This window comes from Homalodisca vitripennis, chromosome 2 (assembly GCF_021130785.1).
Source record: "Homalodisca vitripennis isolate AUS2020 chromosome 2, UT_GWSS_2.1, whole genome shotgun sequence".
NCBI classification, from domain to species: Eukaryota; Metazoa; Arthropoda; class Insecta; order Hemiptera; family Cicadellidae; genus Homalodisca; species Homalodisca vitripennis.
In genome coordinates, this window is record NC_060208.1 from 168123498 (window position 1) to 168149158 (window position 25661).

Sequence of the window (25661 nt, forward strand, 5' to 3'; positions counted from 1 at the left end):
TATTTATTAAATTTAGTATAAATGGCAATAGCCTAATTTAATTTCGATAAACATTGCATCACAAAAAGTACTTGCTCCGCCGGGACAAAGTCCTTGGCATATTTTAATAAAATATGCTCAGTGCTGAGTACAACTGAATAGGGTGATATATATAAATAAAAATATATATATATATATATATATATATATATATATATATATATATATATATATATATATATATATATATATATATATTTATATATATTTATATTTATATATATATCACCCTATTCAGTTTTACTCAGCACTGAGCATATTTTATTTAAAAACGTATGGTGATTCAAAAGTTGAATATATATTTATCATATTTTAAATCTATCTTTTTAACACTTTAACTACGTTTTTAACTAACTATTTCGATACTAGTTATTGTTAATTCTCAGGATATAAATAACCCGAACCATAACATCAGATTCAACAATTATTATTTCATAATATAGGCCTATATTAAAGAACCACGTATAATAATTATAATGAACTACACTTTCACATCATCGCAGCGAATATTAATTGACTATTCAATCTACCCACCGTATCTACACATCATTTAATGGAAGTCACTCATTGCATCCTATCGGATACCACCATCTGAGAAATCAGACTCATCATCGTCCGAATACCAGCGGCTCTCCTACGTCACCAGTATCTGTGAGTTCGTTTCTGTACTAACATGAGTCTTTTATTGATTATTTTAAATTTAACAGCTATTAGATTACACCATATTTTTTAAAATCAAATATATGTTCTTCCGCCTAAAATTCACAAAAACCACGATTCCAAAATTAAAATCATGTCTCATTTTATTGTGTTATAAATTTATTAATTTATGACAGTGTGCTAATTTTATTAACGTAATTAAAAGGCCTTTATTATTAAATTTTTGATTTTATATTTAGAAATTAAAAATAACTAAGTATAAATAAAATACAACCTTTTATTTCAAACATATTGTTTCTTTTTATTTGGAAGAAAATGAAGTATTATGTTACAAACTACACATGAAATATATTTAAAATGTTTAACTTTACGTTTTAAAAGTATTATATTGGATAATCTAAAAGTCATCTACTCACTAATCTAAAGAAAAATATCAAATAAGTAAAAAAAATACGTTGCCCAGTGTAAAGCAATTTCTACAAACCGTATATAGTTTAATTCTTTTATGGGACTCTAAGTGCTTAAGTCGTTTTGTATTATTTAGGTTAGCATGATTAAGTAATAAAATGACAACATGTTTCCTAACTTGTCGGGCATACTTAATACCATACAGACAGTTTATTCAGTGTCTTTAATTAAGCGTAACCTTTGTAGATTACACAAGCCTCTTTCTTTGTTAGATTGATGGAGGAGGGTCTTAAATGAGAAGGAACAGTAATGTTGGTGACCATTATGTTAATGACCGGTGTGGAGAGACAAGAAAGTACAAGAGAGCAGTTCCGCTAGACAGCAGATGTTCGGACAAGACTGATAGTATTAGTTAGTTTCCAGACAGAGGCGATTCAACTGTTCTTGAGGGTATATTGAAGAAATTCCTCACTCTGTTACTTAACCCAGCCATGGTAACGATAACCTCAACATTTTTAACTAAATAAGCGCACAAAATATATAGGATTTCGCTTTAAATATCGATTTTGTAAACACTGTACGACTTTAATTTCAATTTGTTACATCATAGTTGCTCAAAATATAACGGCAGTAAATGTTTTAGTGACCTGTTAATGATTATGTATTAACAAAACAAAAAACTGTATTATTTTATTTATTCCAGAATCGTGAAATTTGACAGACATCTGTATTATGTCCTGCACAGACTACCGGCACCGGAAATGCATTATATATTGGATGTACGTAATAACATACGGAAATATTCGCTTTGTGAACTAAGTGGATTTTTAGACCAACATTATGTACATTTTGTAAATTACGGCGACAACGCTAACAATAATACGGCACTCAAGTAGATTTAAATGATCTGATGTAATCACTTTTTTATCAAAGTAGATTTTTCAGACCGAATTTCCTTGAACAGCAAACAAGACTATTGCTCTAGAATTACATTAAGCAGAGAGAATATTATTTTAAATATGTATAGGTTTTTTTGCTAAAGCAGATTTTTGCACATAATTATATTTTGTTTACTTGTTTTTGAACACTTAGCTAATTTTAACAACACTTCAAATAGACCAGTTGTCAGTTAAAATTACCAGATGATTTTACTAGAATTGTTAACAGATTGTTTTACATGTTTCAGTAGTAGAAACAACTGAACTTTTTTTTAATCGATCTTAATGTTACATATGAAATCAACCTCTGCCAGTTGTACTGCAATAAGAGTTAGGTATTTTAAAAGTTGTAAGTACTGCGAAGTGTTTTATATAACAAGATTCCAAATCTAAGAAAGCCTCTGAATCTCAAGCCATATCACTGCTCTCCCAAAGGGAGTTAGGAAAGTGGCCTGACAGACAAGCTTAACTGAATTTCACAATTCTGCCTCTCCAAAATGTAACTGAATTTCTTATATATAAGTATTAGATTTAAAGTCCTTGGTCTGAATTCTGACCAGGTTTTGTACCAGTTATTTTATACACTTTATAACTCTCGTGTAATTGTTTTTACTAATTACCCCGACGGATATTTCCATACCAGAAAATCTTTAAATTTTTATTAGATTTTAATTGAACAATGAAGTATTTTAATTTTAAATAGAGTTTAATATTATAATCTTACATAAACTTTGTCTAACAACTTTATGTCGTTGCAATCTTTATTTTATAATTATATTCAAAATATTTGATGTTATCCATGCAATATGTCATGAAGAAAAAATGTTCAAAACAGTAATTCTTGTTTGTTAGGTAATAATATTTTAAAAATTATGCTGTACTTGTAATTGTGTGATGTAATCGCAATGTTTAGTGTTTATTAAGTAACAACATATGCTTGTGTGTAATTGAATCTCTTTGCCCTGATTACATTATTATGCCGTTTGTTAAACAACGAATATCACCCCTGAATAGACGAGAGAGTGCAGTCCTAAGATCAAAACAAATTGTATATCAATTAACTTAGACACCTTGTAATTGAAAGATTTTAGTGAGATTATAAAATACACGTTTTATGGAATAGAAATGTTTTGATCTACAAAAAGGAGATAATGGTTAATTTTAATACACTTACATACTCGTACATACAATATTGTAAGAACTATATAGTTGTTGAATTATACAAAATATTTGCTGGAATATTATTGTAGAAATAACATTTACGGGAATAATGTGTGATGGGAATAGTAGTAGCATGGATTTACGAAAGACATTAGAATCATGGTCTGACTCTTATTTTATTACAAATGTATTAATTAGAAGTGTAGTTTAACTTGAAATCAATTCTTTATTCTGTGACTTATGAAATAAATTTGGGAAAAAATCCAAATAGATTCATTAAATACAATTTACCATTAAATCTTATACTCTTGGAAATAATATGAGCTGGATAAATAAACTGTGTCATACCTAATAAGGTAAATTTGCTGATAAAATAAAGATAAATGTGTTAATAACATTTTAATAAATCAATTAACAGTGAAGGTGTGTTTTTTTATATATTCTTTACATCTGGATTAGAGTGAATTGTGATGTGAGTAGTACAAAACATAAGTAACTACCGAAATTGGAGGCGGACCAACATAAATCAGCAGCCAGGTGTGTCCGGACCCAATGGTAGCAGGGGAGCCTTTACACTGCTGCGGTTATACTCCCTGGCCACTCGTTTCTGTGTGTTAAACCTTTTTCCGCCCTCAGACCATCTGATTTACAGTTTAACGAGTTTCTAACACACATCCAAACAGTAAAACGAAATTATGTTTGCTAAATATGTTAGGGCTATTTCCTGAAAAATTTTTACCCTCCAGGAATGGTTGTAAATAAGAAAAATTATTTTATACACTTTTAATTTTACAGTAAGTACAGGATAGATTAATGTTTATAAGAGTACACATTGAAAGCTGTTTTTGTAAGCGATACATGGATGATCAGTTGCATATAATAACTTATAAAGAAATATAAGTATAACTAAAAGTGTTTTAAGAGTTACACGTAAGTCACACTTATACACGTGTTGATAATTTATAAAAAAATTTTATATGATTAATTATCATGAAATACAATGATTACTAATCATTTTACTCTGTGTTTACCGATTCTAAGGTGGTTACCAACAAGAATAATTTAACGAAAGTCATTTCGTCCTTAAAAAGAATCAGAATTCCCAATTTAAAAATGTTTACCATCAATGTACGTATGAATTGTTCTGGTAGTATGGTATTTTTCATTCAGATTAAAAAGCCTAAACGATTATAGTTTGAAAATTAAAATCAAATTGAAGACATGCCAGTATTATTAAAGTACTGAAATATACTCTGTATGATAAAAAAACTTGTCTTTCGATAACGTAATCATTAAAAAATAACCACACAAAGAATGTAACAATTTAATTGATCGTTACAATATATTAATTGCCAATTTAACTTGTTTCCTTAGTTGTAATGGCTGTAAAAACTGAGGGGTTAACATTCTATTAAATGTTTTCTCTTTATTTATAGTATTTTTATTAAAACTGTCCTTTTAAAATGGTTTATTTTATACAATGGAAAATTCTCTTACAAAAAGCCATGTTTAAGTGTTTTAAATTTTTAGCTTGAATAAAGTGTTACCTATTTGTATAATTTTTCTAAATACACATGTAAGCTTCATAATTTGCCCTTAATACTTTAAAAATATAATATCATCTTTAAAATAAGTTTATCAAAAACCTAATAATATATACCCTTTTTATGATTAGCTAGTTATAAATATAACAAATGCATATTCAGTAATATATTTTGTTCTGTAAAGTAATTTATCAAAATCTTACAAATCATAGAAGTGCTCTACATTTAAAAAAATGTTATAAACAGTTCTATCGTGGCGTTATAGCTATGTTTTAACAATAACCTGTATAAGTGGGAAATAAGTTTATCAATTAAAATATTCAAATATTTATCAATGTAGTTCTCTGTAATAATTTTAAATCTGTCCACTTAACAATACAAGTTCATAATCATACGTGTCATCATAACATTTCTTAACAGTAGCAGATTAATTGCTAGTGCTCATTAAATGATTAAATAAAGACGTTTAATATTTTTTTGACAACTATTGATAACATTGAACATTTTTAACAGGGTATGTAAATGAAGTTTCACGAAAAACTTTATGTCTATCTTTGAGATATTTCTTGATATGCCTTGCAGAAAATGTAAATAAATATATAAAAATACCTTTATTTACAAACGTTTGCCAGTTCATTTACTGTTTTTCAGAACTCCACAAGTCATTTTTGGTCTTAAATTAATTAATTAAGTAATTATTTTTGGCAATTATTAATTTTATAATTATATTTAGCAGTTCAATAAACCAGCGTATTGTCCGTTAATTTTACTCCTCTATGGTCAAACATACTTAGTGTATTGAGGACGTCGGTCCTCGTGATATCTTCCGACTTGCCCAATATTACGATGTCTATCAAGATGTCTGAGGTTGTAGTCATTCTTAATGCCTCATTTATAGCTTGCATTGTATTTGTTTCCTTCAAGAGTCGGTGTAAAAATCTATATTTATGCTAGTCTTCGAAAACAACATTTAAATCCACTTAACAAATTACTGTATATTTATTCATTGCCAGGACGACAAAGACAGAATGTAAAATAGATGACATCGAGAAGTAGGCCACGTGTGGAAGCCTTTAATCCACACATAATCCAAACCTAACTCTCTCAGCGATGACCACAAGTCGATTTGCAATACTAAAGTCTTCATCATTACCTAGAGTATATCGCTCATAGACAATACCCTCCTTCATATACAGGGATACTCACTCCCATTAGTCATTTCAATGGAGTGATCCTCCATATTATCGTAAAAGTCTTATACCTTCGTAGGAGAGGGTATTCCAGTATCATCTTGCCAGTAGAAGAAGTTTCAGGTTGAACGTATCAAAAACCCCAAAAGCATAAAAAGTTAAATCGCAAGCGACAGAGCACATATAATTGAAATCAAAGCTAAAACATTTAATACTGAGATGAACGAACCCGAGACGCTCTTTGCCCACCTTATCAACTAGTTTTGCGATACCTATGAAGTTTCTAGACTCCTTCGGGAAATAAAGTAGTTTTAGACGACCAATACGTGTTCAGGATTCTGAGAGGAACTCATCCTGGAAACTCTGAGGTGTGGTTGCTCTTTTACCTAGAACTCTCAAAGCTGCAGAAACTCTCCACAAACAGGGAGGTTAAACAAACAGCTTCCTAAAGAAGCTTGTATGAATTAAATATAAAAATTTTTAAACACGAAATTGTGGTCGGTGAATTCGTATAGAGTCAGCATTATAACAAATATCCGGTTCCGAACACTCTATACAAAAATTTTAGAATTTTAAAACTTGGTTTTGACAGTGTATAAAAACAGGATCTGCTATGGAGAGACTTCCATTTACCATGTACACAATCGTATCTTGAACCCAACCATTCCCGATATTTAAGTCTAAGATTGTTACAGACTACGTGAAAGTATATTACAATTAGTTCTATGTCTAAATAGTTAAACAAACGTACCTTAATATCTAGCATCTTTCCTTCAGGACAGGCTTCTCTTAAAAAAAATTTCCTGATTGAACATTTTATGTGAGATTCTCCTATCAACAGTACATTCCCTAAATCTCTCTTCGAAGCCACGGAAGGAAGACAGCAGTAAAAGTTCTGTTAAACAAGTAAAACGTCGAATACTTCAAATAACTGTGACTGATAATCTAGAATATTACATATTATGTCTCATAACTAGTTAAGTTGTTTGAAAAAAAAAAAACAAATCATATAGTGCAATATTTATAAGTTAACTGTAACATATTTGTCACATAATATGTAATGCAACTTTTCACATTAAACTACAGAATTGGTATGTATGGCAATTAAAACACACACATTTGCATTCTAAAACGGTCATGCTTACATTATGAGTGGAGGATTAAAATTAGCCAGCAATTAAATGGAGAGTTCTCTGCGACAAGGCGGAAGCTCTTAATTGGCTCTCAGTTCCGAGTATGGCACGACGCCTGCAGTTGCCCCTTCTTCTATATTTCTACACGTTTGTCTCATAGCGAGGTATAAACGTTACATTTATTAAATATAGTGACTGTTTAAAAATATTTTTCTGTATTTATTGTTTCTTCTTAAAAACGTTTATTTTTGTTGCTTTTAGATTTGGCAAATTTTTTCACAACTTCAATTTACAGAAAGGAAGTTTTCTTTTTCGTGTACATAATGATCGCCACCGTTTGTATTTAAATATTATTTTGAATTTCTTAACATTAATCGTAAAAAATAATTATCGGATTGATATTCAACAAATTTATATTCTAATAACACTATAAATGAGGAAGTGGCTTTGTTGGTTTCTGACAGTAAAAACTATCTAGCTACTATCTAACTTGTATAAAACCTTTAGCCAAAATCAAGCTTCTATGATGTGTGATATGTATTTTCTAGGGTGAAAAAATACAAAGAGCCGAGTAAACTTTTATTACCAAATACACAATTTTTAACATAATTTTTTGGTTGTGGAAAAAAGGCAAGCTCAACATTGCCAATGGAAACACAACTCTTTTTAACCAGAATATTTTATAAAGACAACTATCATCTTTAAAAACTAACAATTTTAAATCAGAGTCCATTTTTAGTCACCAAACCAGGGAGTTATGTTGAAATTAAAACTTATTATTTAACTCATTCTCAAGATAAAACAATTATATATACATTTTATCAAACGTTAGGGAAGCAATCCAGTAGTTTAGTTGGCCTGTGGTTTAGTGTAGTTATCAAAGCCAAAGTAACTGTCTAGCGTTGACTAAAGATTTTAAGCATGATAAAACCAATCTGAGTTTTATTTTGATAGAAATCAGTTGCTTAGAAATCCATATGCATGATCGAAACACCAAAGTCAATACAACTATGGCACAGGCAGTTCCAACGATCGAAAGTATGTGTATAAATATATACTGATCGCGAGAGAAAAGAAGAGACCTGGATTCTGGCCTATCTGAAATTTGCAGGCGCTACTACTAGTATGTTGCCGCGCCTTGTTTCGTAATTCCATTATTGTTTCACTGTTCCATTGCTATGATAAACAATTCACATGGTTGGCTGTGGGGCGAAGCGCCTGAAATTACCGCGCGGCAACACACTAGTACACAGCTGTGCGCCGGCACGGGCCAGGTCTCTTCTTTTCTCTCGCCATCAGTATATGTATGTATGTATGTATATATAAACATATATATGTATATATATATATATTGAGGATAAAAGGTTCAAAAAGGTAAACTGATTTTCCACCGGCTCTTACTTAACGTTTATTGCGTGAAGAAGCATTTCTGGTCCAGAAAAACAATTACAAAATGCCATAGTAGAGTTTTCCATGTTTCCACGCTAAAATAATAAATACTAATTTTAACTGAGAAGCCAAATTTAGTTGAATATTTCCGTCCTTGTAAAGCTCTCCCGTTCTGATTTGTTCCTTAATGTCTCTTAACGTTTGCATTGTTGCTCAATCAAGGAAATGTATATGTTGCTTTTTAAAGTTCATCTCAGCCAAAAAGCGTATATTTCCTAAACTTTTACTCTGATTTCAGTGCCGTTTTAGTGTTTGCAATGTTGCATCCATTGAGAATTTATAAAATACGTTTGTCTAAGTTGTCTGCTCTGTAAAAAGCGTCTATTAGAAATGATAATAGGATTTCACAACATTTGTTATAATATACGTTACAAAAAAGTAGAAAACTACGTTTCAAAGATTTTAATCGAAGAAAACAAGGGATGGGATCCTAATCCTAAACGAGAGGGTATATTTCATTCCTCAATACTTAGTGTAATGTTATTGTCACATATAATGATACAAATGTCCGAAATCCTATTAACCTTACTTCTAATCATTGTAATTCAATCCGATCTTGGATGTTCTTCGGGCGATCTGGTGTTGGCGTTGTGGTTGCGATTGCTGAAATATATAAATTCATTGGTCTAAAATTTCTGCGGCCAAAAACGTGTACTTATATTTAAAATATTCAGCTTCCGGTCTAAAATATTTTCCGGTTCTATAATCACGTTTTCGGTTGAGAAAGGTATTTTGAAATGTCTATTTCGTCATAAAGGAACTTCTTCTGGTGACTGAAATCTGATTTCGGTATCGAAATATTGTTTGCATAGTTGAACCGATTTAGGAAATAAATATTTAATTGAAAATCACAAAGTTTACAAAGTGAATACTTTCATTAATTATAACCCCTTCTTTTAGGTAATTGAGGTTTAGGTTAAAGTAAAATACGTGTGCAAAATTTAATTCTTTAAAGGCAACTAGATGTTTAATTTTCGTATCTAAATGGTTTAAGTTCTATTTAAACATCCATTGGTGGCTGAACTTAATTAAAATAATTTTACTTTGAATTTAGAGGATAAGGAACGTTTGTGTGATTAATAAGACATTCAAAAGTGTCAAAATACACAAAACTAGTTATTTAAGGAGTTTAACCCATTTTAGCTATGATGAATGGTTACTATTAATTTAAAAATAAATTTTTTTGAGCGAAGCGAGTATGTTAAACTGGATCCTTAAAGGACATTGAGAAGTTGCAAAACAAAGTATAGTTGTTATAGCACTCCTTTCAAACTCATATAGCAGTTTTATATATATTAAAACACTTAGTTTTCTATTTAATTCAAAAGCCATACATTTGCAAAATTTCAACATTCTGAAATGTCCAGAAGTAATGATGAGTGAGTGGGTAGGTGATTTAGGGTTTAACCATTATATTGAGGGACTAGGTCTATATTATTATAATAGTAAGTTTAATAATGTCCAACATTGGGTAAATACAATTTATACTCACTTCTTTTTAGGAGTAACTTCTATTTACTTTAATCTCCAAAATAAAAAGACTTAAATCTTTGTTTACATATTTGATATCTAGGTATTTAGGTAATTCATATATTTCTTAAACACTAGTATGTATAATTTCCATGCCTAAATTAGGACAAAAAATATAAAAGAACAATTAATTTATAGTTTACGTGATCATGGTCATGGATAGTAACCCTAAAATACACATAGTTTCCTCTCTCTTACCATTAATTAATAGGGTACAATTATGTAACCATTTATTTTTGTAATGAAAATAAGCAACCATGATTAGTTATTTTTAACTGTGTACAATATTTCATGGATTTAAGTGACTATATAGGTGACAGCGTATATCTATTAATAAACAAAAATGAGTATTTATGTTTAAAAACTTATTTAATTTAAATAAGGCAAATATATAACATTTACAAATCTCTGTTTCTTTTTAATATAAAGTATAATATCATTTTTCGATCAATTAGTTTGTAGTTTTTACCTGTAATATTCAACGGACTGCCGGGACTGACTTATATAGACGATGACGTAAGATTGAGTGTTTGCTCTCCATTAACTGAGAAAATTTTGAATACTTGTCTAGATTGTAATGAAACCACGTGATTGGTACGGTGTCGCTGCCCGCTTCGCCCACAAACGGCAATTCATTATGTGAATCAGTGTGTGGTGAAAATCGATCTCGTTTCTAATTTGTCATCAATACATGTCATCTAAAACACTTTTGAATTGTGTTCGCCTTAAAAGGCATTTTGTATGTATATATGGGTTTTCTTTGTCGACTTGTCCCCCCCCCCAAATCTCGTGTAAGTAACTGTCCCATTCCCCATTCCACTCTTGGTGTGAATTTATACTCCATTTCTGCCTTTTACTAAAAGTTTGCCTATAGAGAGGTTGTTTACCCTGTGGCTGCCGATTTTTAGGATGAGACATCTCATCCGTACCGTGCTGTGCGTTAGACAGGACGGTGCAATTCGGTGAGTGACATGATAATGTTTTCAAATATTTTCTCTTTATGTATACAATCCTTCCCATTCAAATTAGTTTTCTAACTTCTTTTAGTAAAAACTAATTTAAATTGCTCAACACTATTCAGTAAATCTTACATCTTGTTCCATGAATTCTCACTTTCAAATTAATAATGTTAATTTAATGTATTGTTAACAATATTTAACACCTTCACTGTGGCATAGGGCTGAGTTTGCGTCTCTCTACAGATATTAAACATTGGATTCCCAAGAAACTCAACAGAAATTTGCTATTGGGTTTTACGTAATAAACATGTAATGAAAATGTTCCACTAATTTTATCATTTCTAGTTAAAAAAACCCTTAAATCTTAGATTTTTAAAGCATATTTTAAACGCTTAAAATATTAACTCAGGAAATGTAAGTTTATTTCGGCTTATGTGAATCTGATTACTTACACGATTACATTGTCATTACAATGAAGGTATCTTTGATGGTATCAATAGGTGATGCCTACAGGTCTAGCCTATATCCAATATAACTTTGATGTTCACAAATTGGCAGAGTTTCTGGGTGAGATTGCTTGACAATTAAATGAACCGACCCACTGCTACAAGGACAAAGCTTTAAATTGCCTCTCTGTGGCTTTGTTTCAAGCTCTAACCCGCCGTAAGATAATTTGTTGTAAGTGGTAAATTTTAAATTAATTAAACCTTCTGTTATTTGAGAAAACTTAAGTGAAGCTTGGCGTTAAATATTTAACTGTAAATATATTATCTAAACTTGAACATGAACATTTAAGTAAACATCTGCTTGATATTTAGATTAAAATTTTTTACATCGTATTGCCTGCGTTTGAAGGATACCCTTACATTTATTTAGATATAAGGTATGCATATTTATCAACACCATTTCTTACATATGAGTCATGTCCTTCGTTCAAGGCAATAGTGGGGGAGGTCGCGATTATTTAGTGTGTTTGGCAACCTTTTCCTCGTTAATGAGATTTCCCTGTTGACGTCACGTCGGTAGTGCGTATTACATTTTAAGAAACGAGAGCCAAAATCTTTTGTATAAGCACGCTAGTGGTGGTTTATATCAAACTGGGAAGGTATACAAAATGTTAAAATTATGACAACAGTTTTTAAATAGCATTTATTCTAGCTATATACACAAAAACCCAACCCTTAAACTTATAAACATAAGTTGTATCGCTATCGGAATAATAAGTAAACATAGTATGTTAAAGACTACATGTGAATTGCTGGCGTTAGTGTAACATTTTAAAATGTGCCTAAAGAATGTTTTTGTGTTTCAAGCTAAAAACAATATTGATTGTAAAATATATATAATTTAAAAGCAATAAATAAAATCTTCTCAGCTGTATTTAAAATTTAAAGATACATTAGAAAATATTTATTCTAGACATTAGGCGCATTCGTTTTTTCATTTGAAATATACCTTATTGTTGATTAATATTTAAATATTTATCCATGAGTTCTACGTAGTGACTAATATTCCATATGGCTTACAGATCCAGTAAGTACTAGTTTTTTTAATTCTGTCTTAAATCATAGGAAATGATAATTTAGATACTACGAATATCAGTTTCAACTTAAAATTAACGAAATCCCAAAATATATTGCCCGCATATTACATCTTTAGAATGCGATAAGAATACTAGCATTACACTCATTATATCTACTACTACTAGTATTTTATATGTTACGAGTATTCTACAACTCTATCAAATAATGAAAACAATTAAGCTATGACGTGTAAGAAAACACCTACAACCACATTTACGTAGAAAATATTGAAACTTCATCGAACATTATTAATATCACAGCTTAGTTCATAACAGGAATATGCAATTGATGCTATAATAATAAAGTAAGCATATTGTATATCCAAATAATATTAATAAGTATATGAAATCTGTAACGTAAAACAAATGTATGATGTGTTACACACACACACTCACACACACATGCATAAGCATAGGTATATTATATATATATATATATATATATATATATATATATACATATATATATATATATATATATATATATATATATATATAAAGAAAGTTACATCTTAAACGTAACATATTACATAATAAAAGTTCTATTTTTTACTTTTTGTATTTATTTTTGTGATTAAGTTGCTTTAATAAAGTTTAGTAGTAGTCCTAAGCTTGTTATTGATAATTTTAAATTTACTTGCCTGATCTCTATTGATGTACACAAAATATTTAACGTTAAATTGTTTAAATAAAGCTTCAATTTAATTTTTCACAAAAGTGTAGTAGTAATTTTATTATTTACAATTTTAAATAACGATACTTACACCCATAATGAAAAATTGGTGCAAGTATTACCGATTGGAAAGTACCTTCTCCAATCCGTATTGGTAGGTATATCACCATTATGGATTTATTTATTGTTACAAAAGTTAGGGTTTACATGATTTTTAGAAATAGGAGTATTAGTAATAACTAATGACGTAGGCTAATAAACGCAAGTATATATTTCTGCAAACACTGAATATAAGGGTCGTGTTCTGAAACATAAGAAAGTAGTTAACAAGCACTGTAACGAGATACAAAACACACGGCCTAATTACACAAGCCCGCCTCCGTGTCTCTGCTTCACCTAATTAATAGTTTGTTGGTGCCAGTTGTTATGCGAGTAGTGAAATCTAATCTCAACCTAAAGTTTGGTTTTATATTATTAAGCTGCAAAAATATGAGGCGTCCTTGAGTTGTAACTATATTCAGTATTATTAATAAAGTAATACCAATTATAATAATAATTATTATTAGCATTTACAAAGCAGATTTACTGCTCTGGTCAAAGAAACTTTATGGAGAAAGCAATAATTAAGCATAAAAAATCGGGATACAGGGAAAGTTTTTTAGTATAAATTTCTATTAAGTCTGAATTTTATTAATTCTCTATTTTGTTGATAATAAAATGTATTCAAGTAAGTAAGTGTTTTTAGGAGAGGGGAATGTTAGTAATACAATAAGCGTTGCACTGCAAAACAAGACTATCTATATGATTTGTGTTATTAGTTTACAATCTTTTCAACGTGGTTATGAACAGTTAAAAGTGAATGTGTTTACAGTATAAACAGCAATTTTATCTTTAAAGTTATTTTATTGATTTTGAAGCAACTACATTGCACATTGTATTAAAAACACATAAATCTAGATAGTTTATTTCAGGCACTACGTATCCCGTAAATGCGCACAGAATAGAGAATATCAGAGTTTATACAAAAGCTGTCATTATAGATGTTGCATAAATAAGAGGAACAGTATAATTACTCTGTAAACCTTCAAGCCGGCCTCTAGATTTGTTTTGTAAGTTAGATAACCAAGGATCTTAGTTATACAAATAAGGAGTAGAAAAAAATATATTATATTTTGTTTACTGTTGTATACAATTGTACATTTGTAAATAATGTACAGTTATATTTGTAATCCAATATATTTTATATGTGGCAATAATACAGAAGAACTACCATATAATATTCACAATACTTGTAAACGTGGTTAATACTTTCATTTTAATATGGGTTTCATCAAACTTGCGATGGTTTGTATGTTATATTCACGTAATGATATTCTTTTCTAAATTACTGGGGCTCCTCATAGATTTTAAAGTAAAATTATTCATATATGTTAATTTAATTTCATAAAAAGAATACCTAGTTAATTATAAGCTTACGCAAATATTCGCGTAAAAACTTAAATCGTTGTTGGCTACCTCGCGCTTCTCGTATTTTAAATATTTTTAGAATAGGAGGTTTTTCAAAGGAACACACCAATTAAAAGTTTTCTCTAAAACGACATAAACTTGCGAGAGATCTGAAGTTTTGCTCCAACTTCTCTCTCCTTATGTTATTGGGTGTGATTAGCAGAAGGTCAGCCGTGTTTGCATCTGCCTCGGTGCTAAAATAATATTTAATTACATTTCAATTTAATACTAAATTTTAGTAATCTACTTTTTCTTAGATCTCGTTATAGATGCAAAGAATATTAAAATATCGAGTTCTAAAATTAAATCAGTCTTGCTCCTATTCCCAACAAGTAAAATGTAGTATCATACAATCATGCATGCAGTTAGATGTAGAATTTATACGAATCTGCCTACTGCAGTCACACTTAGGGCATACATTTCACCAAAATTAATACAATTTTCATTGTCTCTGAAAACTAATTGAATTCAATCAGAGAATGTGTATACGTATAGGCCTCAAGTACACACACGATAATTTCTTATAGTAAGTTATTACACACGTTATCAGCAATAATATTTTGTCTTTCTGTAGGTCTTGTTTATCCAACAGTCATGATACCTCTTTTGGTTGTAAATTTTGGGTATACATTATTATAGGTAGTATATATTTTTTATTTACATATTTATGTAAAGTCGTAAGTCTTATTTTATAATAACATTTCAGAAAAGGGTTCTTATATACTTAAAATTAAACATTACTGAAGAAACAAATTAAATGAAAATATTTCAGTTTCGTCCACTTAACCACAAAGTAAACACAACATTGTTAGAGTTTTTCTAACACGTCATGCATAAAAAGCTTCAATGAGGAAACATGCAACATGTCAAACCTATAGCTCATTCCTTTCTGGAGTGGTCCAGCGAACAGTAATGCAGCAAACTACCTTACAGAAAGAAAGTCTTATGCAAACTTTCAAGTCTTTTTAATTATTTTATAGTAAAATCTTTTGTTGTTCGTTAAGTTACTTTCATAGCAGTCTTAATACTTTACGAGTACAAGACCTATTGAGCAGGAAGGGTAATAATGCAAGAGTATGCTGAAAAACAATCTTGTGCCATTCCTATAATATTGACTTAAATGTGCTGTGTGTATATGTTGCAACGTGTCATATGTATTTATCATATTTCACAGGATTGTACTCAGTTTGTTAAACATTTATTCTTGTGCAATTCTCCCTGTTTTCCTCATAGTTACCCAAAGATAAAGGGAAAATATTCGTTAACACTCAGCCAAATACTATGGAGTAACACGCACTATAATTGGCATAAGCGTTGCGATAAAAAAATTAGTCTTCATGCAAAGTTTCTAATTCATACGTCAGTCAGGCTATACTGGTGATATCATGCAGACAGACAGTCAGAAGTAAGTATATTCTAGCCCATGGAATGATAGGTTTTACTAACATCCAGCCAATATAATTATTCAGCAATAACACTTTTTAGCTTATATCATTTTTTTTTTAAATAATAAAAACTGTAAGTATAGCTGTTGTTCTGTCAGTAGTGAGGAAATCTACCTTGATTTTTCTGGTTTTAAGAACAAGATGCTTTCTATTAAAATGTGTCGAATTATATAAGCATGAAGTTTACTAGAAATTGCCTGGATGATAGGATCTCTTATGTAACAATACATTTAAAATTACGAGTTCATCCCCATACATTTTACAAGTATAAACATCTTATATTAAGCGTTACCTTAGTACAAAAAAATGTTTGAACAGATAGTGGTAGAAATTTTGCTAGGTCTAAAACACATAAACAGAAAGAGGATTTCAGAGGCTAAATACACTAATAAGATGTCTAATACGTTAAAGAAAATAGAAGAAGAAGAAAATTGAAAAGGGAAATCACAATAAGGATGATGAATCCATTGTTTAGTATGGTGGAGAGATTTTAAGATCTCTTTTATACTCAACTATAATAGACATATCCTCTAAAATAAACCTTTTTAACTAAGTACAGCTTTTTGAAAACCAATTGAACTGTCTATTTTTATATTAAATATATCCTGAAAATAATGAATATTTGTTTTGTATTTTTGTTTCTAAAAATATTAGTAAAATATATCTAAATATCAGAAAACGAGCGTTATAAAATATTGTAGAAAAACGTTTTATACTTATGTTTGTTATATCGAGTATTAAATATATGTTTGATACGATTATATAGTAATTACATAGCTAACGACGTAATATCCACAACCATTACAATATACGGCAAAAAGTTTGTTATGACCATACCATAGTCTATATTTCCTCAGGAAAAACGAAATAATTTTACGTTCTTATCGTTTTTTTATATTACTGTTTGAATATTTCAGAGTTTAATCGGAGTGCATCAGATTATTATACAAAGAGTTTTTGCATATAAATCTAGATTTATAGGTAAATTAGTCAACTCTTAATTTTATTTAAATAAGTCGTAGTGTGCAACAACTTAACTATGCGGCTAAATAATTCATTCAAATATCTAAATAGCAAAGTTTACATAGCTGCACAGCATCATTATTACATTTCTTAAACAGCTCCCTGCCATTTTTACTTGTAATTTCATGTACCACCACAATTTTCTTTTATTCCGGCCACGTTACAAGAAATATTTTACAACTCGCGAAATGCTCCAGACTGTTTAGTTCAAAAAAGTACCGTACTGATCTGAAATAAAATAGCATTCATTACTACGCTACTAATGGACTTAATTGATAACAATCTATACTATGCCTAAGTTCACTACTATTTCCAAATGAATACTTTTTTATATACCTCTGAACTATATTCTTTAATCTGTTTCAATCAAATTGGATTAATGTTTAAATGTTTTAAGCAATGTGATTTTATCAGTTTTCCATTAGTTTAATACAGCATTTTGCAAATCAACTATGGATAAAGCAGTGATATGAAATATTGCCTATATGTTGAAATAAATTTTACTGGAACTTATCTGAAGAATATTATTATTTATTATATTTTCCTTATATTTTCCTTATATTTAGACCTTATATTTTCTGTAGATTTCTGATATAATAAACATTCCAAAATAACTTTCCAGTTCTTAATGTATACAGTTATTAAGTGTCTTCTCTGGATCGCTACCCTATTATAATATAGTCTTTACTTTCATCCTACATTGTACGTTAAATATAAATTTATTTATTATGTTTAAATATTACAATTTCATAACAAATTTTGAACTATAAAGTTATGTTTCATCCGCAGACTATATAAGGAGATGCAAGTGGCTTAGCGTCTGGTCAATAAGTATTTAATGCAATGGTTCTCAAATTATTAACCCTTTAATTATTAATGTTGTTTTACGATATTAATATTTCTTGATCAGTTAAACCTTATTTATATATTACATAAAATATATATTATATATTTAGTATTGTTTTTAGCATTAATTTATGTTTTTTATTCAAGATGCTTAAAATTTGCGAAATAATACATTTAATATCTAACATAAATAGGCTCAATATGTGAAGCCCCAGTCTTACTATTAATTCCTGCAAAATATTGTGATCAATTAACATAAAACATTTAAATCTAGCCAAAACTATCTCCTAATAAATTGAGAAAAGGTTACAATTTTGGTAATTAAAACAAATATATAAAAGAATTATCTTTATCCTACATATGAAGATTTAAAATCAGATAATTGAGCTTACTCTAATCTTCTTAATAGTTTAATAAATTTAAAAGGAGGGTACATTATAAACTAATTACATAATGTTGATATCGCGGTAAGGAATCTTTAACTATTAACTATTTTATAAATTAAAAATCCTATTACTGATTTTTTTTTTAAATATTGAAATAAATACTCTAAAGTATTAATTCTTTAATATTAATAATTGTAGTAAGAATGAAACAAATCAACCGCATTATGGCTTTTTATAGTTAAACTATTTCTTTATAATTAAACTAAATCTTCGATTTTGCCCTTAAAAACGGGATAAAAAATCTGTGAATAAAAAATCTTTACATTATTTAATACAAGTAAAATATGCTATAAACGCAACTAAGCCCTTAACGTTAATTAATCTTACTTTAGAATTACTTTTTCATAAAATAATTAAACAATAATTAGTTCCCTTGTAATAAAATACTTAAACACTATTATGATGTACCACCATTTATTAAAATCTTGGTTCAAGTCAAAGAAAAAATTAAAACTGCTTTCGAGGTGTCAATTAATTCAGTCAATATCCGACGGTAGTTTGAGGCGTGGCCGTACGTGGCGCTGCAGTAGCAAACATGCGCCGCTCACTAAAGCAGCGCCTTGGCGTCAGTCGCGACCGTGTCTCTCACGCGTTTGTACCGCATATTGCGGTGTGCCGGCATACCGCACGGAGATGAATATTCATACCGCGAGATAATAGCCTTGTGTTTGTGAAACTAAAATAGCATTGACGGAGTAATGTTCGAATGAATAAATTAAATGGACATTCAAAAGCTTAGCTATTTTATTACATTGGATACAGTTTCACGGCTTTACGTAAACTCTATTGAAGGTAAGACAATGCATGCAACTTGGGTGCACTTGTGTTTCTTTATTAGGTAAATAACATTGACTTTAAAAAATGTTTACTACCTCGAATTTAAAATTGTATTAAAGTATTCCTAATGATTGTAAACTAAGTATCCTAAATATTTATATATACAAGTAAAAAAATACTTTTTCAAAAGTCATATAAAACAATTTAGGATGACATATAAAAAACATATAATCTATTAATATTGATTTTATTAATACTAGATATTGGTATATTACGTAAAATATACTATCTGTTACATTTACCACAATCCTTTATTTCAATATGACATGCCATTTGAGAAATAAGCAAAATTAAATTAGGCATTAATCAATAAACGACGTCTGGAAGTGAAAAGTAGGACCCTATAACCCAGTATAAATCAGCAGAAAAGTCCTTAAGTACAGCACATAGATTAAATTAAATTAAATACGTTACCTTAATTACCTTCGGCTTTAAAATATTTAAAGGAATGCTGATTACGTAAATGGAATTATTTAAACGAAATATTTCCGAGGCGTCTAAAATTTGAGTTTTCATTGTATTAAAATTATTACAGTTAAAAAACCTCGAGCAAATTCTTATAAATGTTGTATATTTATGTAGAATGTGAACTGCATACTAATAATATTTAATGGATTATTCATGTAACGTCCTAAAAGTCCTAGAAGTGTGTAACATTTAAAGAGTCACAGCATGGAAACTAATTGAAAAATGTAGTCTATAGTTCAATAAATACATATAAAACTCCTTTATATACATTATATATTAAAACAATATATGCAATAATTAAACAAATGGACTTTAAAACGTTACGTATTTATAAACACGTAACTTGTTGAAGAATTCTTTGGTTTTTTATATTATTTGTGTTTAATTAGGGATAACTCTTGACGTGAATTCATATTAATACCAACTTCTAATCGTTTCACCGGCGTGTCATAATAAAAAGTGAGATAACGTTAAAATTTACTGTGACAGTTTATTATTAAACGAGATAAAAGATGATTATTAATTATCACAAATTGGCACTGCTCATAGAATACTTAACTTAATAACTTACCTAATTGTAAGTCCTTTTACTGGAAATATTAGTATATTAAAAATTTTCCTTCAAATATTGCTTTGGTAGGTTCTGAAACACCCTTCAGTAGGTTCTGTATGTAATAAACTACAAAAACTTCCGATAAACTCTAGATTTTAATAACATAAAAATGTGTTTTTAGACTAAAATAGAATAATGTTGTATAATAACATTACCTATAAACATATAGCCCTTAAGATATAGGGAGAATAAAAAATGTTAATGTTTTTCGTTAATACTTGCTATGTGATTGGAAATGACTATACGTTTAACTTTTTCATAATGGCTGGTGCTGAATCCAAAGTAATGATTAAATTGGAATGGATAAATTAGCTATTTATATTAGTTTTTGGAAAATTCAAATTATATTCTAAAACTGTTAATTTATCCTAAATTTAATATGTCTGGGTTATTACCATATAGGATATACACAAAGTGAAAATCTTAGACGGGCTATTTTTATTTAAATTGAATTTAGATTTTTGCACTCTTTTTCATTCAATAATCAAGATACCTAGAAAGGCTTTGGAAATGTATTCATATTATTAAAAACATAATGCTTAAAATGTTATAGAGTGTACACATCACACATGGTTAGAAAATGTTTCGTTTGATCTTATAAATAGAACAAAATTGAAAGATGCTTTGCTAAGAGCTTATCTCGGGAACGCCTGAACCAATTCGTCTAATTATTTCTGTAAAATATTGGGTGGAACCCGCGGAAGGATTATATAAATAGAAAGATCACAAAATGTATGTAGAATATTTTAATATTCTATTGCAAATATTTATGCTTCATAATCCAAATTCAAATGACACTTTCAACAGAATTTCGACAACGTAGCTGAAACAACATATATGTTTAAATTTTATAAAATATGAAGTCTACAGTGCCTGTTCAGTATTGGAATACAGATAGCGAAGACAAAGCTATTATCTAACTTTTATTTCAAAATGCGCCAATGGCCAATTAATAACATGTAATGCATTGCAAGTAATATTTAAACACTTTTATAAAACCAACCTTAATGAACGAAGCAGTGAATGTTTTCACACACAGGTACTGAAAACTGGTGGGCTTCCTTGACAGTCGTTTCAGGGAAAACGGTAATATTAATAATTACGTGCTGTAACTATTAATTTTTCTCAAATTTCCGTCCAAAAAAACAATGTTTTTATAACGAAATACCTTATAAATGGTTATTAAAATATGGTGCATAACCTTAATAAGGATTTGGTAAAAAAAAGTGTACGAGTTAGTTAGAGTAAACCTATTAGACTTAAGTAATAGGCTTTTTGACCGAAGTAGTTTTAGAAACGTATATAAGTAAATAGTCGTTTGATCGTGGCAATAAGACATTGACAAACACAACTGTCGTACCGTAAGTAATTTAAACGGCCGGGAGAAAACACATATAACCGAAGTAGGGTTCTCAGTCGTAACTAACTATATACCTTATCTTAGTCAAGACAACAAGGCAAATAATACTATTGCACTGGACCTTAAGTATTGGACAAGGGACTGAAGTAAACTCTTTTTGACAGAAGTACCTATTCATTTTTTTGATCTGTAAAACAAGGAAGACCCCTAGTTTCGGTAAGAGAACTATAACTCATTCAAACCAGCAGGGTTTTGAAACGTGCAAAACATTATACTAGTGTCAGGTCAAATTACGATCATATTAACCATGATTATTGAAATAATATGTACTTGATGAATACCTACTTACGACTGAAAATCTTCATAGGATTTCATCATACATATAATTATCGCTTTTATACGTAGTATAATCACTTGTATTTTTAGAATTGTATGCTAAACCAAAGGGTGTTAGTTTCAACAGTTAGTTTTAAATAAAATAAATATAAAGTTCTATAACCTTGGTAATGAGGCGTCAATTAATTTGAAAATTACTTTACCATATTATAATGGTTAAATAATTTTATTAGTTTTGTTTGACTTTAGAATAATGGGATATAATACTAAACAAATTTTACTAAAGGAACAATGTGAATGATAGGATATTTATCCTTTGATTGATGGAGTTGTCGCTTACAAAAAAACCACTAAGTCCAGTTCAGATGGCCTTTACATTCAGATTTTAAAAAGTGACCCAATTCTTTAATTTTTAATTCATAATTAGAGCTATGTGATTACGCAGTTCCTTTACAACAACATACGTAGGCATATATTTTTTATAAATCACAATATTTTCAAGGCAACCAATATTGTCATCTTACTTATAGAACCTTATATTTTCTTATGCTTTTTTAATAGAAAAATCAAAAAGATATTTATAGTATTAAGGAATTATTATGTTAACGTGATAATTTTTTTTATAACTTACATTAATCACAAAATTATCACTAACATCCTTTATATTGTAGCTGATAACCAGAAGTAATATAAACACTAATGTACGAGTATTTACTTCTGAACTACTATACGCCGCTATGCTACAGAATGTTACTTTATACATATTTCAATGCAGAAACGCAGATGCAGTTTGAAGTGCCCCGCTGATGTCAGCCACTCTCAATGTGGACGAAGTACTAACATTTAAAAATATGCATTTCCTGTTTTGTAGACTTTTATCCCACATACTACTTTACTACTGCTCCCTTCTTGCTCTTATATCAAAGATAATTTATAAACGTCTTAGTTTTCTAAACTTTTATTTTGATAATACTTGAACTGTTTTGTAAAATACTTATTTCGTTATAACCTAGTTATAATCAGTGAACTGAAATACGTTTTTATTATATAAATGATCTATTTTTATAAAACAAATTTTAAACTTTGCATCTTCTTTAGTGAAGCAGATGTTTATGGAATAGTTCGTAGTATAATATTACTTGTCTTATACTCTTGCTAATTATATATAAGTTATAAAGGAATGTTTCAGGGATACTCTGATTTTATTTATAGTTCAAAAGATTCTAGTGCATATTAATAAAATACTTTGCATTTTATTACAATATGTGAGACATACATTAGTGAAATTTATTAAACAAAATCCACTTTAACATAACTCTTATCTATTAAGATGATAAAAATTTAAATTATGTTATTCGACTATTTTTCTGATTACATTGCTAATGGAGGCATTTGCAATTGCGCATTGTTTGTAATCCATTTCTTGAACAGTTTATATTAGTACAAAAAATAAATAAATAAATAAAACCTCTCTAAAATTTCAAAACAATCAAATTTTGAATTTTATAGATCAGTCTAAACCTATATACCTGTTTTATTCTATATTCTTTATTTAAATAAATTTGACGGTTTTACAGTGGACTTTTTGAAATTTCTACGTGAAATATACAATAAGAATATTTCAAAATTATTTTGTTACTAACTTCAAGCTCTCAAAATGTTAACTTTAAACTCAATGTGTAAATTATATAAATAGGCATCTACTCAAAAAGATAAACACTCTTGTCGATCTCTTCAAGTATACCGCTGATGATTATTTTATTATACAACTTGTTATGATTCTAACGACGTATTGAAGTATTTTATGGGTCGTTGAAAGTAAATAATAATCAAAGAATGAAAGAAGAAAACTTCTGTTGAAATGAATCAATATCCCTAATTATTTGCTGAGTAATAGGTACCCTTATGGAACCTTTAGTAAGTAAAAACTACTTATTTGAAAAAGACCAATTCATTAGTAGCTTTGAAACATTAAATTGAAAATTAATAATGTGATCCAATTAATGAAAGTAAATAGTTATAACGTAATTGATGTTGTTCTTTTTTTATATTTCTTTTCTTGGTTCGCATTCAATATGTTTTATTGGTCAGAAAGAAACTCATTATTACAGTTCAATATAGTAGTGTATATGTATCTCATATTTTATTTGAACATCAGACAAAGAAGACTAATGGAATATGATTCTGAGAAGTGGAAAGCCAAGTTACTGCGCCTTCACAACCAATCCACTTTGGATTGATCTCAGTTAGCCACAACTGAACATTGTTTGAGAAATATCAAGGAAAACCGTATTGCTGTTTAGTACATATGCATATTAGTCCTTCCTTTATCCTGCCAAGTAGTTCAGACAAGTTATCATCAATGGAGATTTAACTACATTCACCATTTAAATTTGTTTAATAGGTTACATGGATCTAATGACCAGTTCCCAATAGTTTATACCCACCTAATGATATTGGGTCTAGACTGAAATGGCTATTGTAGTAACCAATGGCAGTCAAATATAAAGTCTGTTCAAAATAAATGTAATTACTTGGCTAAGGTTTAGAAACGTTTTTTACTCGAGTGTCTGGAAACATTTAAATGCACTAAAAATCCCTTTTAACTGTTGCAGTTTTTTAAGTTCTATATGAAATGTTTTTGGGTGCAGTATATGTAGTTTTACCAAATTTCTAGTTGAGTTTTGTTATATTTATGTATGTAGCCTATATATTTATGTGTTTTTCAACAAAAAATATTAGTAATTTTAACTTTATACTTTGATTTAATTTTAAAATATACTAAACAACACAACGCTACAAGACATACCGTAAACTAAGCAAGATAAAATTATACTTTATATGACTTATCTTACTTACTTTGACCAGACGGATCAAAATAAAATGTTTTATGTATTAATTTATGGGCATTCTGTATTATATATATATATATATATATATATATATATATATATATATATATATATATATATATATACATTAAACTGTATAAATGGCAATAGCCTTATTTAATTTCAATAAACATTGAATCGCAAAAAGTACTTGCTCCGCCGGGAGTCGAACCCGGATCTCTCACTTGCCGGGTGAATGTGCTACCATTACACAACAGAGCGCTTACTTTTTCCGATTCAATTATTTTGTATTTGGCCGTATCTGTCACATATGCATTTAAATAAGCAAACTAACATATGATCGGAAGACCAAATACCTGTCAAACGACTTTTATTTACATTAAACTGTATAAATGGCAATAGCCTTATTTAATTTCAATAAACATTGAATCGCAAAAAGTACTTGCTCCGCCGGGAGTCGAACCCGGATCTCTCACTTGCCAGGTGAATGTGCTACCATTACACAACAGAGCGCTTACTTTTTCCGATTCAATTATTTTGTATTTGGCCGTATCTGTCACATATGCATTTAAATAAGCAAACTAACATATGATCGGAAGACCAAATACCTGTCAAACGACTTTTATTTACATTAAACTGTATAAATGGCAATAGCCTTATTTA

The 25661-nt window shown here is 29.2% G+C and overlaps 1 protein-coding gene across 1 annotated transcript in view; it reads left to right on the plus strand.

Annotated features, from left to right (window-relative positions):
- The first annotated feature begins 19123 nt into the window (after window positions 1-19123).
- LOC124355016 (basement membrane-specific heparan sulfate proteoglycan core protein-like) overlaps window positions 19124-25661 on the plus strand; it is a 34551-nt gene continuing 28013 nt past the window's right edge. The window contains exon 1 of the mRNA XM_046805888.1: window positions 19124-19324. The gene's annotated coding sequence lies outside the window, so the exon portion shown is untranslated. The remainder of the gene's footprint in view (window positions 19325-25661) is intronic.